Here is a 12,609-nt window from a genome sequence, read left to right on the forward strand (position 1 = left end):
GAAATTGGCTGAGGAAGAAAGGGACTCGTTGGGCCGAGATCGGATGAAAGCAATGAACGACTTGGAATCCCTAAAAGTCATCAATGAGGAGAAGATGCTTCAGGTGGAGAAGGCCCATTATTGGGAGGAATTGGCCGTCAAAACTCAAGCGGTGTCAAGCAAGCGTTTAACAGATATAAAAGAACTTAAGAGCCAGTTAAAAGATGTTGAATTGGAGTTGGTTAAAACTATGAAGGTAGTCAAAGCCACCCAGAATGTGAGAACTGAACTCAATAGTGTTAAAATTGAAGCAAAAGCATTGAGGACAAAGTTGGCAAAGGGAGAAGCAAAGACCGAGCAATTGCTAGAAAGTCAGAAAATGATGGAGAGTCACATTCAAATATTAGATACTGCTAATAATTCTCTATCCAGAAATAACCTGATCCATACTGAAAGAATAAGGGAATTTCAAGAGCAAATTGACCGAGCTGCGGCTGAGGCTCATTGGCTAAGAGTGGAGGCTCGTCAAGTTGGAGGGGACATCGCGAAGTATCGAAGGAGCATGAATAACACCGATATGTTTCTAAAAGCTATAGCTAATAAAGGCAGTGCCTTTCCCCCTATAGTAGATTAAGATGAATCATTTGTTGTAATGAAAGTTTTTATGGGTTAAATAAAAAGGCGGAGACCTTTATTTATTATTCAAAATGTGTATACAAGGCTGAAAGCTCAGATGGTAAAAGGTTAAACAGATCTCCTCTCAGCATTGCAATAAGTATCAGATGTAGATCTGACCACACATCCAAAGAATAACGGTTTATTATGTCACCCTCCCAAGAAATAATCCATGCCCAATATGTTTCATTCACATTCATGCATTTTTTTAAACATACACTTATGAACTGTCATAATGCTGCACACCAGGTGAAATATAGGTCCCCCATTAAAACACACTCATAACACACGGTTGCGGAAAAAAATGGAAAATGAAGAAAGAACTCAGTTGGATGCCCAATATCAGAAGGAGCTGAACGGTCTGAAGGAAGATGTCGCTAGGCTTACTAGCTTACTCGAACAAGCCTTGAGATCTAAGTCAGGGGAAGGGACATCCTCCCAACCAGCATTTACCGCTCAGATACCACCGACGCCTCCGACGTTCTTCAACCTACCAAACATGGGGGCAAGTGGATCTTCGCATGAGCCCCAATATGCTACGCATTTCCCAACTCAGCCTATATACCCGATGGGGATTCCTCATGCTGATGAGTTAACCTTAGAGGGGTCTCATAAGGACAAAATGATAGGAGCTGAAGGTTTGGAGAAATTGACTGCCCTAGAGGAGAGGATGAGGGCAGTTGAGGGAAATCATTTGTATGACCCGGTGAAAGCCGCCGAGATGTGTTTGGTACCTAACGTAGTCATTCCTAAGAAGTTTAGGGTGCCAGAATTCATCAAATACACTGGAACTCAATGTCCAATAACCCACCTTAAGTCATACTGCAATAAGATGGCTGAAGTAGTACAAGATGAGAAGTTGTTGATCCATTTCTTCCAGGATAGTTTGAGCGATGTCGCTCTCACTTGGTACATGCGTTTGGACAACACCAAGGTGAGGGGATGGAAAGACCTAGTTGATGCCTTTATTAGGCAATATAAATTCAATATGGACATAGCCCCTGATAGATCAAGCTTGCATTCGTTGGAGAAAGGTCATAAGGAATCTGTAAGGGAGTATGCACAAAGGTGGCGCGAAACGGCGGCACAAGTTAATCCACCCCTATTGGAGAAGGAAATGATAGGTTTGTTCTCCAATACTTTTAAAGCACCGTACTTTGAGTACTTGGTGGGAAGTGCTGCACAAAGCTTCTCTGATTTGGTTGTTATAGCTGAACGAATCGAACAAGCCATTCGAATGGGTAGGATCACAGATCCAAGTGAAAAAAGGGGTTTTGTTGGACGCAAGAAGGAAGTTGATGTCCACAACGTCAAAAGAGAAGGTAAGGGAAGAAAGCACAACTTCAAGCCACTCATGACCATTCCTCCCACATCCAACATAAATTTCACTTCGCCTTATCTAAAAAACCAAACAAATATCCAAAATATCCCGTACCACCAAAGGAACACATTTCACCCACCCAGAAACTTCCCTGCAAACCAAGAAGAACTGCCTCCACTTCCCATACCTCTTAGTGAGATGTATCAAAGATTGCTCAGCATTGGCCAAGTAACACCTGTTCCTTTAACACCCTTGCAACCACCTTTTCCTCAATGGTACCGACCAGACCAGAAATGTGAGTACCATGCTGGTATCACAGGCCATAATATTGATGGTTGTTTGGCTTTCAAAAGGAGAATCCTCCAACTCATCAAAGCGGGTTGGATTTCCTTTGATGATTTTCCGAACGTAAAATCTAACCCGCTACCACACCATGCTTCTGGAAGTGGAGGGGTGAATGCTTTGGAAGAAGAAGAGAGGGGTACTAATGTCTTAAAGTTGTCAATGGAGAGATTGTACAAAATATTGGAGCAAACTAGGTACCTCCAAACACCCATCAAAAAGCAAGCCGCAGAGCATAAGGGTGAATATTGTGAGTATCATCAGCATATGGGACACCATGTAAACTCTTGTAAAGAGTTTCGGGTGAAAGTAGAAGACATGATGACATTGGGAGTGTTGAGGATAGGAGTGCCTAAAGAAAACCTAGTAGGAACCATGACTGGTTTCGACAAGAAAATTGAAGTATGTAGATATCAACCAACGGAGGGAGGACCCCCAAGAATGATTTTGGCTAGACCTACGAGCACGGTTAGTGGAAATTATAATGCCATACCTTATAATTATGGTTATTCTTTCCATACCACGAGACCGGCTCCTACTCTTCATGCTGAAGTTGGGGGGTTAACCCGAAGTGGAAGGTGCTATACTCCTGAAGAGCTAGAAGACCAAAGGAGGGCAAAAGGAAAGAATGTGGTGGAGTTGGCCAAGATGGATGAGGTCAACAAACCAGTGAGCGATGAGGAGGCTAACGAGTTCTTGAAGCTAATGAAGCACAGTGAATACAGTGTGGTGGACCAGTTGAAAAAGACCCCCGCTAGAATCTCTCTACTATCATTAGTTTTGAGTTCAGAGTTGCATAGAAACATTCTCCAGAAGGTCCTTAACGAAGCATATGTTCCTCAAGATATCACACAGGATTCTATAGAACATTTGGTGGGAAGGATTCAAGCCACTAACTATCTCTATTTCACAGATGATGAACTAGATCATGAAGGAACTGGTCACAATAAACCATTATATATCACTGTGAAATGTAAGGATTGTGTGATCGCCAAGGTGCTGATAGATAACGGTTCCGCTTTGAATGTGTTGCCAAGGCATGTGCTCGATAAAATGCCAATTGATGCCTCTCATATGAAGCCAAGTACCATGACAGCTAGAGCATATGATGGTTCGCCAAGGCCGATTATGGGAAATATCGATGTTGAGCTTGTAATTGGCCCCCAGCCATTCCAAGTTACTTTACAAGTGATGGATATTCATCCCACATACAGCATGTTGTTAGGAAGACCTTGGATTCATGCAGCACGAGCCGTTGCATCTTCATTACACCAACGGGTTAAATTTATCATCAATGGGAACTTGGTGACAGTAAGGGCTGAAGAAGCTTTAACCATGGTGAGAAACGTGTCGATTCCTTATATAGAGGCTGAAGAGAGTAAGGACGGAAACCTACATGCATTTGAGGTAGTAAATGCTGAATGGGTACCTGAGAATACGGTGCGAAGGAAACCAGAGATTTCTGGGGCTGCAAGGATGGCTGCTAAATATTTTCTGAAACACGGGCTGCCATTCCAGTATGACCCTATCACAGGAATGCCCGAAAGGATCAACATAATAAAGATGAAATGCGCCGATCAGAGGTTCGGTTTAGGTTTTAAACCTAGAAAGGAAGATTTCAAGAGAGTGGCCGAGTCTAAAAGAGAAAGAAGAATGGCTCGAATCGAAGGAAGGGAGCCTAAGGGGAGCCAAATCCAGATCCCTCCAATCCACATAACATTCCCACGGCCTGTACAAGTGATCAATGCTGGAGGTGAAATTGAGAGGATGAGCAAAGAATTTAACAGTGCTACCATCCACTATCTGGAAGAGATCAACAAACAAGAACCTCAAGGAGGTTTGGAAGATGAAAAAAGCCCCTATGAAGAACTACCCCAACTGACTGTGAGTGCTCTAGAGGATGGTCTACCTGAGTTTGTGAGAAGATTAGCTGAAGGGGAAGAGTTGAACAATTGGGAAATTCAAGAAGTCCCAATTATCTTTAAAAAGTAAACATTTGTTGATTGCTTGCTTTTCTTGTTTTGCTGCATTTTGTTTGAATAAATTTGCGTTGCCAATAATCGTGGCTCAAGATATTGGTAACAAGATTTTGTTTTGAGCCCTTCTATCATTTCAAGTTTTAATGAGATCATGCTTTGTTTTTCCCTTCATCATGCCTTCTAGTTTCACCTTTTCCATTATGCACTCATAACAAAGGCACTTTCCGCTTTCAGGGAATCTGAAAGCGGGACAACGATAAACTTACAAACCCATTGCATTGAGAATAATTGGCCTAATTTTGATAAAACTATAACTTCAACGGATGAGGAAGAAGCTGGTGAAGATGACATTGAGGAGTTCCAGAAGCTTATAAAACAATCCGAACATGCATGGGAGCCTGCAAAAGAGGAATTAGAATTAATAAATGTAAGTACCGAGCATGACAAAAAGGAGTTGAAAATAGGGATGATGATCACTACAGATATGAGGGGTGAGTTGGTCGCCCTTTTGCGGGAGTATGTGGATGTTTTTGCCTGGTCATACGCTGACATGCCCGGTTTGGATACTGAAATAGTAGTACATAGGTTACCTTTGATTGAGGGTTGCCGGTTAGTCAAACAGAAGCTAAGAAGGACAAGACCTGATGTATTGCTCAAAGTAAAAGAAGAGATAACAAGACAGTGGGATGCAGGTTTCTTGGAAGTAGTAGAATATTCTGAATGGGTGTCTAACATTGTGGCGGTTCCCAAGAAGGACAACAAAATCAGGGTGTGCGTGGATTTTCAGGATTTGAATAGAGCAAGCCCGAAGGATGACTTCCCATTACCTCATATAGACGTGTTGGTGGACAATGCTGCTAAGAGTTCCACTTACTCTTTCATGGATGGTTTCTCCGGATATAATCAGATTAAAATGGCTGAAGCAGATAAGAGAAAGACGACATTTATCACCCCATGGGGAACTTACTGTTATAAAGTGATGCCATTCGGATTAAAGAATGCTGGAGCAACATACCAAAGGGCAATGGTAGCACTTTTTCATGATATGATGCACAAGGAAATTGAGGTCTACGTGGATGACATGATCGCAAAGTCCAAAGATGAAGAAAGCCACATCCCAGCTCTGAGGAAATTATTCGAGAGGTTGAGAAAATATCAGTTGAAATTGAATCCTGCAAAGTGTACATTCGGGGTGAAATCAGGCAAATTATTAGGATTTGTGGTAAGTAATAAAGGCATAGAAGTGGACCCCGACAAAGTAAAAGCCATACAAGACATGCCCGCTCCAAAGACTGAAAGAGAAGTTCGAGGCTTTTTAGGGCGTTTGAACTATATTGCCCGTTTTATCTCACAACTTACAGTCACGTGTGAACCAATTTTTCGATTACTCCGAAAGAAGAATCCTGGATCATGGGACGAAAATTGCCAAAAAGCTTTTGATAAGATCAAGCAGTACTTACAAAAACCACCATTGTTGGTACCGCCCGTGCACGGAAGGCCACTCATCCTATATTTAACTGTGACCGAATCAGCTATGGGTTGTGTGTTAGGGCAACAGAATGAATCAGGAAGAAAGGAGCAAGCCATCTACTATTTGAGTAAGAAGTTCACCGAGTGTGAATCCCGTTACAGTATGGTAGAGAAATTATGTTGTAGTCTAGTGTGGAGTGCGAAAAGGCTGCGACAATATATGTTATACTACACTACCTGGTTGATCTCAAGAATGGACCCACTGAAGTATATCTTTGAAAAGCCATACATGTCGAGTAGAATAGCTAGATGGCAAGTACTGCTGGCTGAGTATGACATCATCTACATGACAAGAAAATCAGTAAAAGGAAGCGCAATTGCTGATCATTTAGCCGATAATGCTATTGAGGATTATGAGCCATTGAACTTCGACTTTCCTGATGAAGATGTGCTAGTAATGGATAAGGAAGAGAAGAGTGGTTGGTGGGCCATGTATTTTGACGGCGCAGTAAATGTATCGGGCAACGGGGCAGGTGCTGTGATAATTTCCCCAGAAGAAAAGCAATATCCTATCTCGATAAAGCTGCACTTTAGTTGTACAAACAACACAGCTGAGTATGAAGCTTGCATCCACGGATTGGAAGCTGCATTAGAGATGAAGGTAGGGAAGTTAGAAGTATATGGAGACTCAATGCTAATAATCTGTCAGGTAAAAGGTGAATGGCAGACAAGGGATGAAAAATTGAGACCATACCAGGAATACCTCTCCAAATTGGCTGAAAGCTTTGATGAAATAGAATTTACTCATTTGGGAAGAGACAAAAATCAGTTTGCCGATGCGTTAGCTACTTTAGCTTCTATGGCTGTAATTGATTGTGGTGCCAAAATTCAGCCTGTAAACATCGAGATCAGAAATTCTCCCTCTCATTGTTGTTCAATAGAAGAAGAAACGGATAAAGACCCATGGTACACGGATATAAAAAGATTCATTCAACATCAAGAGTACCCGTCGGGAGCCTCGAAGACAGATAAAAGGACCTTGAGAAGAATGGCTATGGAATACTACATAGATGGAGAGATTTTGTATAAAAGGTCATTTGATGGGACTTTGCTAAGATGTCTGGGTGATCTGGAAGCTAACAAGGCCCTACAAGAAGTACATGGTGGAATTTGTGCTACCCATGCAAACGGACACATGATGGCTAGGCAGTTGCAAAGAGCAGGTTACTTTTGGCTGACCATGGAGAAAGATTGCATAAATTTTGTCCGAAGGTGCCACAAATGTCAAGTGTATAGTGACAAAATCAATGCGCCCCCTACACCTTTATTTAACATGGTGTCTCCTTGGCCCTTTGCAATGTGGGGAATAGATGTGATTGGGCCTATTAATCCAAAAGCCAGTAACGGACATCGTTTTATCCTTGTAGCGATTGATTACTTTACCTAATGGGTAGAGGCCTGCTCATATGCCCATGTGACTCAGAAAGTGGTCAAACGGTTCATCGAGAAAGATCTAATCTGTAGATACGGTGTACTCGAGAGAGTGGTGACTGACAATGCTCAAAACTTCAATGGAAAGATGATAGCAGAGCTATGCACAAAGTGGAAGATCAAGCATTCCAACTCATCCCCTTACAGACCTAAAATGAACGGCGCCGTAGAAGCTGCTAATAAAAATATAAAGAAGATTGTTCAGAAAATGGTGATTACTTACAAAGATTGGCATGATTGGCTTCCTTATGCTCTCCATGCATATCGAATAGCAGTGAGGACATCAACCGGGGCTACACCATACTCTTTAGTATATGGAATGGAGGCAGTGGTACCATTGGAAGTAGAAATTCCATCTTTAAGAGTCCTCATGGAATCTGGACTCGAGGAGACTGAGTGGGTTAAGATACGATATGAGCAGCTAAATATGATCAGCGAGAGAAGGTTAGCAGCAATTTGTCACCACCAGTTGTATCAAAGAAGGATGGCCAAGGCATATGACCGAAAAGTTCGGCCAAGAGAGTTCAAAGAAGGAGATTTAGTATTGTGGAAAATTCTGTCACTACCTGGAGAAGATCGCAGTAAATGGGCGCCCAATTATGAAGGACCATATATAGTGAAGAAGGCATTTTCAGGAGGGGCGTTGATGCTAACAAGAATGGATGGGGAAGACGTAGTTAGGCCTGTGAACTCAGATTCTGTAAAGAAATACTATCCATGATGTATAAGTCTTTATCAAATCAATAAATAAGTTTGGGCCAATGATTTCTCTTTGCATATTGTTTGAAGAGGGTGCCTGCAAAAAAAAAAAAAAAAAAAAACCTTTTACGACCTCGCACGATCTCATAGACGCAATTCATCTCTTTTACCAAAATCAGTTTCCCTATTGGAGTTTTGAAAAAAATTGATCTTGCATTTTGATTCCGAAAATAATTTGATGTTTATTCAAAACCATATTTTTAACATTCTACTTGTAGAATGACAAGTGAATCAAGCAACTCCATCATTGAGGTGACTAAATTATATAAAAAAGAAATGAATAAACACCCTTACCCCATGACTCTTGAATCATGTTGTTTTTAAATGTATGAATAATGGTATGTAGTGAACTTGTTGCTCATAACCTTTGAAATGCATCTTTGCAAAGACCAAACTATCACACTAGATAAGGTCAAAGTTTATTGATCATAGTGGCTTGCGCTTGAAATGAGGAAAGGCCATCTTTGTTATTCCTTTCACTTTCTTAAATAAGTACATCCCTTGCGATTCCCTTTTTGAGCCTGAATAATTTTTCTTTCATGAAAACAAATCCCGACTAGGATCATACCCCACACTGGGGGGCAAGAGAAAATTTCAATGAGAAAAGAGAAAAAGCTGTGAGAAAGCCAAAAAGGCATAAGAGCTCAAGAAACTCAAATGCTAGGGGGCATGCCCAAATCACTAGAAAAAGTGGCATCCAAGATAAAAGGAGTATGCCCTAGCAAAGCGATAAAAAAGAAGAAGCAGCAAATCAAAGAAGAGTGGCAAAAGAAAATGTGAATGACGTCACGAGACAAACTGTTGATAGTGATCCTCGGTCTTTGAAATCCTGAAACACTCTTTGAGCCTTATGAATCCTTTTCTTTCATAAACCAAGAACCACAGCCTACATTACATGCCTGTAAAAGTCCTTTCTAATCAAGCAAGCAAGCAACCTAGAACAATAAACAATGCTCTCAAAATGCAAAGAATACATTTCATGACATCAAGAATAAACTACTCATTATTATTCATGCTGATAAAGATGAATGTTCAAAAAGAGACAAGTTTTTCTCAAACAAAACCTCGAGCTTTTTTCTCGAGCCCTTCACTTTGAAAACCTAAAAAAAAAAAAAAAAAACAACAAAAAGTCACCTCATGATGTATTTTCACCGAAGACCTCATTGCCAAACACAAGAGCACATAATCTCTTTTACAAGAAAGAAAATAACCAAGGAGTTGCAAGATTTCAAAAGCAAATTGTTTCAGATTCACATCAAAATAATTTTTGTTTTCAAAATGCAAGATCAAGATTTCAAGATTCATTCTAGACCCATATTCCTTCACCAAAATGAAAAGGAGAGAAATGAGAGAATGGTCCCTTAAAACCATTATTTGTCTAAGTCACTACCTAGCACACTTGGGGGCAATGACCAGTACAAGGGGGCAACATTGTGTTTAGAAAAAATTCCAGAAAAAGAGATGGTAATTTCCTTCAACCAGACAAGGGGGCATTTTGGTTTATAAAAGACAGTTTGATCCTTTCAGCAAGTGACACCGAATGTTTTTAGTAGTGAGACAAGGAGTAATGAATGATCCTCTCAATTTATTTGACAAGACAGAAAATCTCTAGCAAGCAAGTGGGTCACGATGGGCACTACAAAGGCTAAGTTGTGCAAACAAATCTGGAAATAGACTTACATGGGCCAACTCGAGTGGGCTAGAAGCCAAGCGACAAATATGACCCAAATCAGAGGTAGCAAGTTCTCATCAGTCAAGCAACAAGAAGACAAAGAAGAAATGGGGGGCCTATATTTCAAATCAGGTAAAGATGCATGCATATCATCTAAACTTTGAGAAATTGGACAATAAGTTTTGCAAATCTCATTAGAGAAAATTTCAACGGAATCCATCAAGTGGAAGGCCAACTTGAAATGGCCAGGATTGAAATTTCTGTTGAAAAATTTTCACTGTTGAGAATTTTTCAACCTGGGCAGGCCGCCCACGAGAATTAGGCCCTCTGAAAAATCTCTATGTTTTTCCACCTCCTTAAAATGCACCTTCGAACCTTTGATCATCATTTTTAGGGCGCTCTCAAGTCCTTATCTCCTTTCAAGTGCGCTTTCGAGCCATTGACCATCCAAGGTATTGCGTTTCTTAACCCTACCTCCCTTTTCGAGAACACCTTCGAGCCATACCTCCCTTCAAATGCACCCTCGAGCCTTTGATCATCATTTTTAGGGCGCTTTCAAGCCCTCGCTTTCCTCTTTGAGTGGCTTTGAGCACTCGCTTTCCTCTTCGAGTGCCTTTGAGCACTTGCTTTCCTCTTCGAGTGCATTTGAGCACTCGCTTTCTCCCTTCGAGCGCGCCTTTGAGCCCTCGCTTTCCTCTTCGAGCGCGCCTTTGAGCCCTCGCTTTCCTCTTCGAGCGCGCCTATGAGCCCTCGCTGTTCTCTTCGAGCGCGCCTTTGAGCCCTCGCTTTCCTACTTGCTTTCCTCTTTGAGTGCCTTTGAGCACTTGCTTTTCTCTTTGAGCGCGCCTTCAAGCCCTCGCTTTCCTCTTTGAGTGCCTTTGAGCACTCGCTTTCCTCTTCGAGTGCCTTTGAGCACTTGCTTTCCTCTTCGAGTGCCTTTGAGCACTCGCTTTCTCCCTTCGAGCGCGCCTTTGAGCCCTCGCTTCCCTTCGAGCGTGCCTTTGAGCCCTCGCTTTCCTCTTCGAGCGCGCCTTTGAGCCCTCGCTTCCCTTCGAGCGCGCCTTTGAGCCCTCGCTTTCCTCTTCGAGCGCGCCTATGAGCCCTCGCTGTTCTCTTTGAGCGCGCCTTCGAGCCCTCCCTTTCCTACTTGCTTTCCTCTTTGAGTGCCTTTGAGCACTTGCTTTTCTCTTTGAGCGCGCCTTTGAGCCCTCGCTTTTCCCTTTGAGCGCCTTTGAGCCCTCGCTTTCCTCTTCGAGCGCGCCTTTGAGCACTCGCTTTCTTCTTGCATTCTTTTGAGTGCGCCTTCGAGCCTCTCATTTTCCTTTTTTATATACTTGGATAGGTCACCCATCACAATGAAACCACTAAAAAACGAAAACAGAAAAAAAACAAAAACAAAAAAAAAGACAAAACAAAAACAAAAACAAACAAAATGAAACAAAAAAAAAACAAAAAAAGGTGGGTCGTCTTCTAAATAACTTGTTTCTTGATTTCTACATCTCTCGGTAAAAGTCGTGTGTCAATCTGCTGTTTTCAAAGTTCTCAAGACAAAAAAAAAACAAAAAGCAAAGGTTCTTTTTGTATCTACTTTTCTTTATAAATTTACTACACAAAGCTAAAGGAAAATGAAATTTTCCAATATCTTTGCATAGTAAATATTATAAAGAGGGGGCAACTGTCATAACCCAATTTTTGACTATTTTATTTTAATTATTATTATTATTATTTTATTTATTAAAAAGAAAAAATGATGAAAAAAAATAATGTTGGAAAAACAAGTAAATGAAGAATGAATTAAAATTTGGGTTAAGGACAAAATGATTGGAAGTTTTGGGGTTTAATTAAACTTTGGAATTAATCCAATTAAGCTTGGAATTAATTTAATTAATCCAATTAAGAGTTTAATTGGAGAATTGATAAGTTTTGAGACTTAATTAAGCTTGAAATTAATTTAATTCATCCAATTAAGAGTTTAATTGGAGAATTGATAAGTTTTGAGACCCAATTAAGCTTGAAATTAATTTAATTCATCCAATTAAGAGTTTAATTGGAGAATTGATAAGTTTTCAGACTTAATTAAGCTTGAAATTAATTTAATTCATCCAATCAAGGGTTTAATTGGAGAATTGATAAGTTTTAGACTTAATTGGACTTTGGATTTAATTAAATTAATGAAATCAGGGACTTAATTGAAGAAATTTCAAAGTTTAGGGTTTAATTAGGGTCTAAATTGCAAAAATTAAAATCCAAGGACTAGCTTGAAAATAGCACGGAAATGCAAGGATCCAATTACATTTTAACCAGGGGCTTGATTGCAAAATTACAAGAATTACAAGGACCAAATTGAAAGCAGCCTTTAGAACTGGAAAACGGAGTCGTATTGCAGCGACTGTTCACCGTCTTCTTGCTCTGCAACGGCTCCGCCATTAAGGCAGAGACGTTTCATCCGTTGGCAGCAACGCTTACGTTTGATCATGGAAGGCGGCCAGTTACATGGCATTTAGGAGGCGACCGTTACAGCGCTAATCGATCTCTGGCCTTATAAAAGCTGGGCAAAGGCAAACTCGCAGGGGGGTCAAAAACAGAGAGGAGAAAAAGAAAAAAATGGGGAAGGGAACTGAACAAAAAGAGAGAAGAAAAACCCAGTAGACAGGGGAGTGGGGAAGCTAAAACCCAGACTCGAAAAACCACAAAGACTGAGAGGAGAAAAAAAAAAAGGAAAAAAAGAAGAAGGCAAAACAGAGAGACGGAGATACAGGGAACGAAAGAAAAACTGGGAGAGACAGAGGACAGAAACCCATAAAACAGAGACCAATACAAGCAGTAAACCCAGAAAACCAACACTAATATCATTGTCTTCAATCGCCCCCTCCTGCAAACCAAAAAAGCGAAGGACCCAAGCAGCAAGCCGTGACCTTCAT

The 12,609-nt window shown here is 40.9% G+C and overlaps 1 pseudogene; it reads left to right on the forward strand.

Moving 5' to 3' along the window:
- The first annotated feature begins 777 nt into the window (after positions 1–777).
- On the forward strand, positions 778–11,099 carry LOC133668117 (uncharacterized; annotated as a pseudogene).
- Positions 11,100–12,609: the final 1,510 nt, after the last annotated feature.

Source organism: Populus nigra, chromosome 11, assembly GCF_951802175.1.
Source record: "Populus nigra chromosome 11, ddPopNigr1.1, whole genome shotgun sequence".
NCBI classification, from domain to species: domain Eukaryota; kingdom Viridiplantae; phylum Streptophyta; class Magnoliopsida; order Malpighiales; family Salicaceae; genus Populus; species Populus nigra.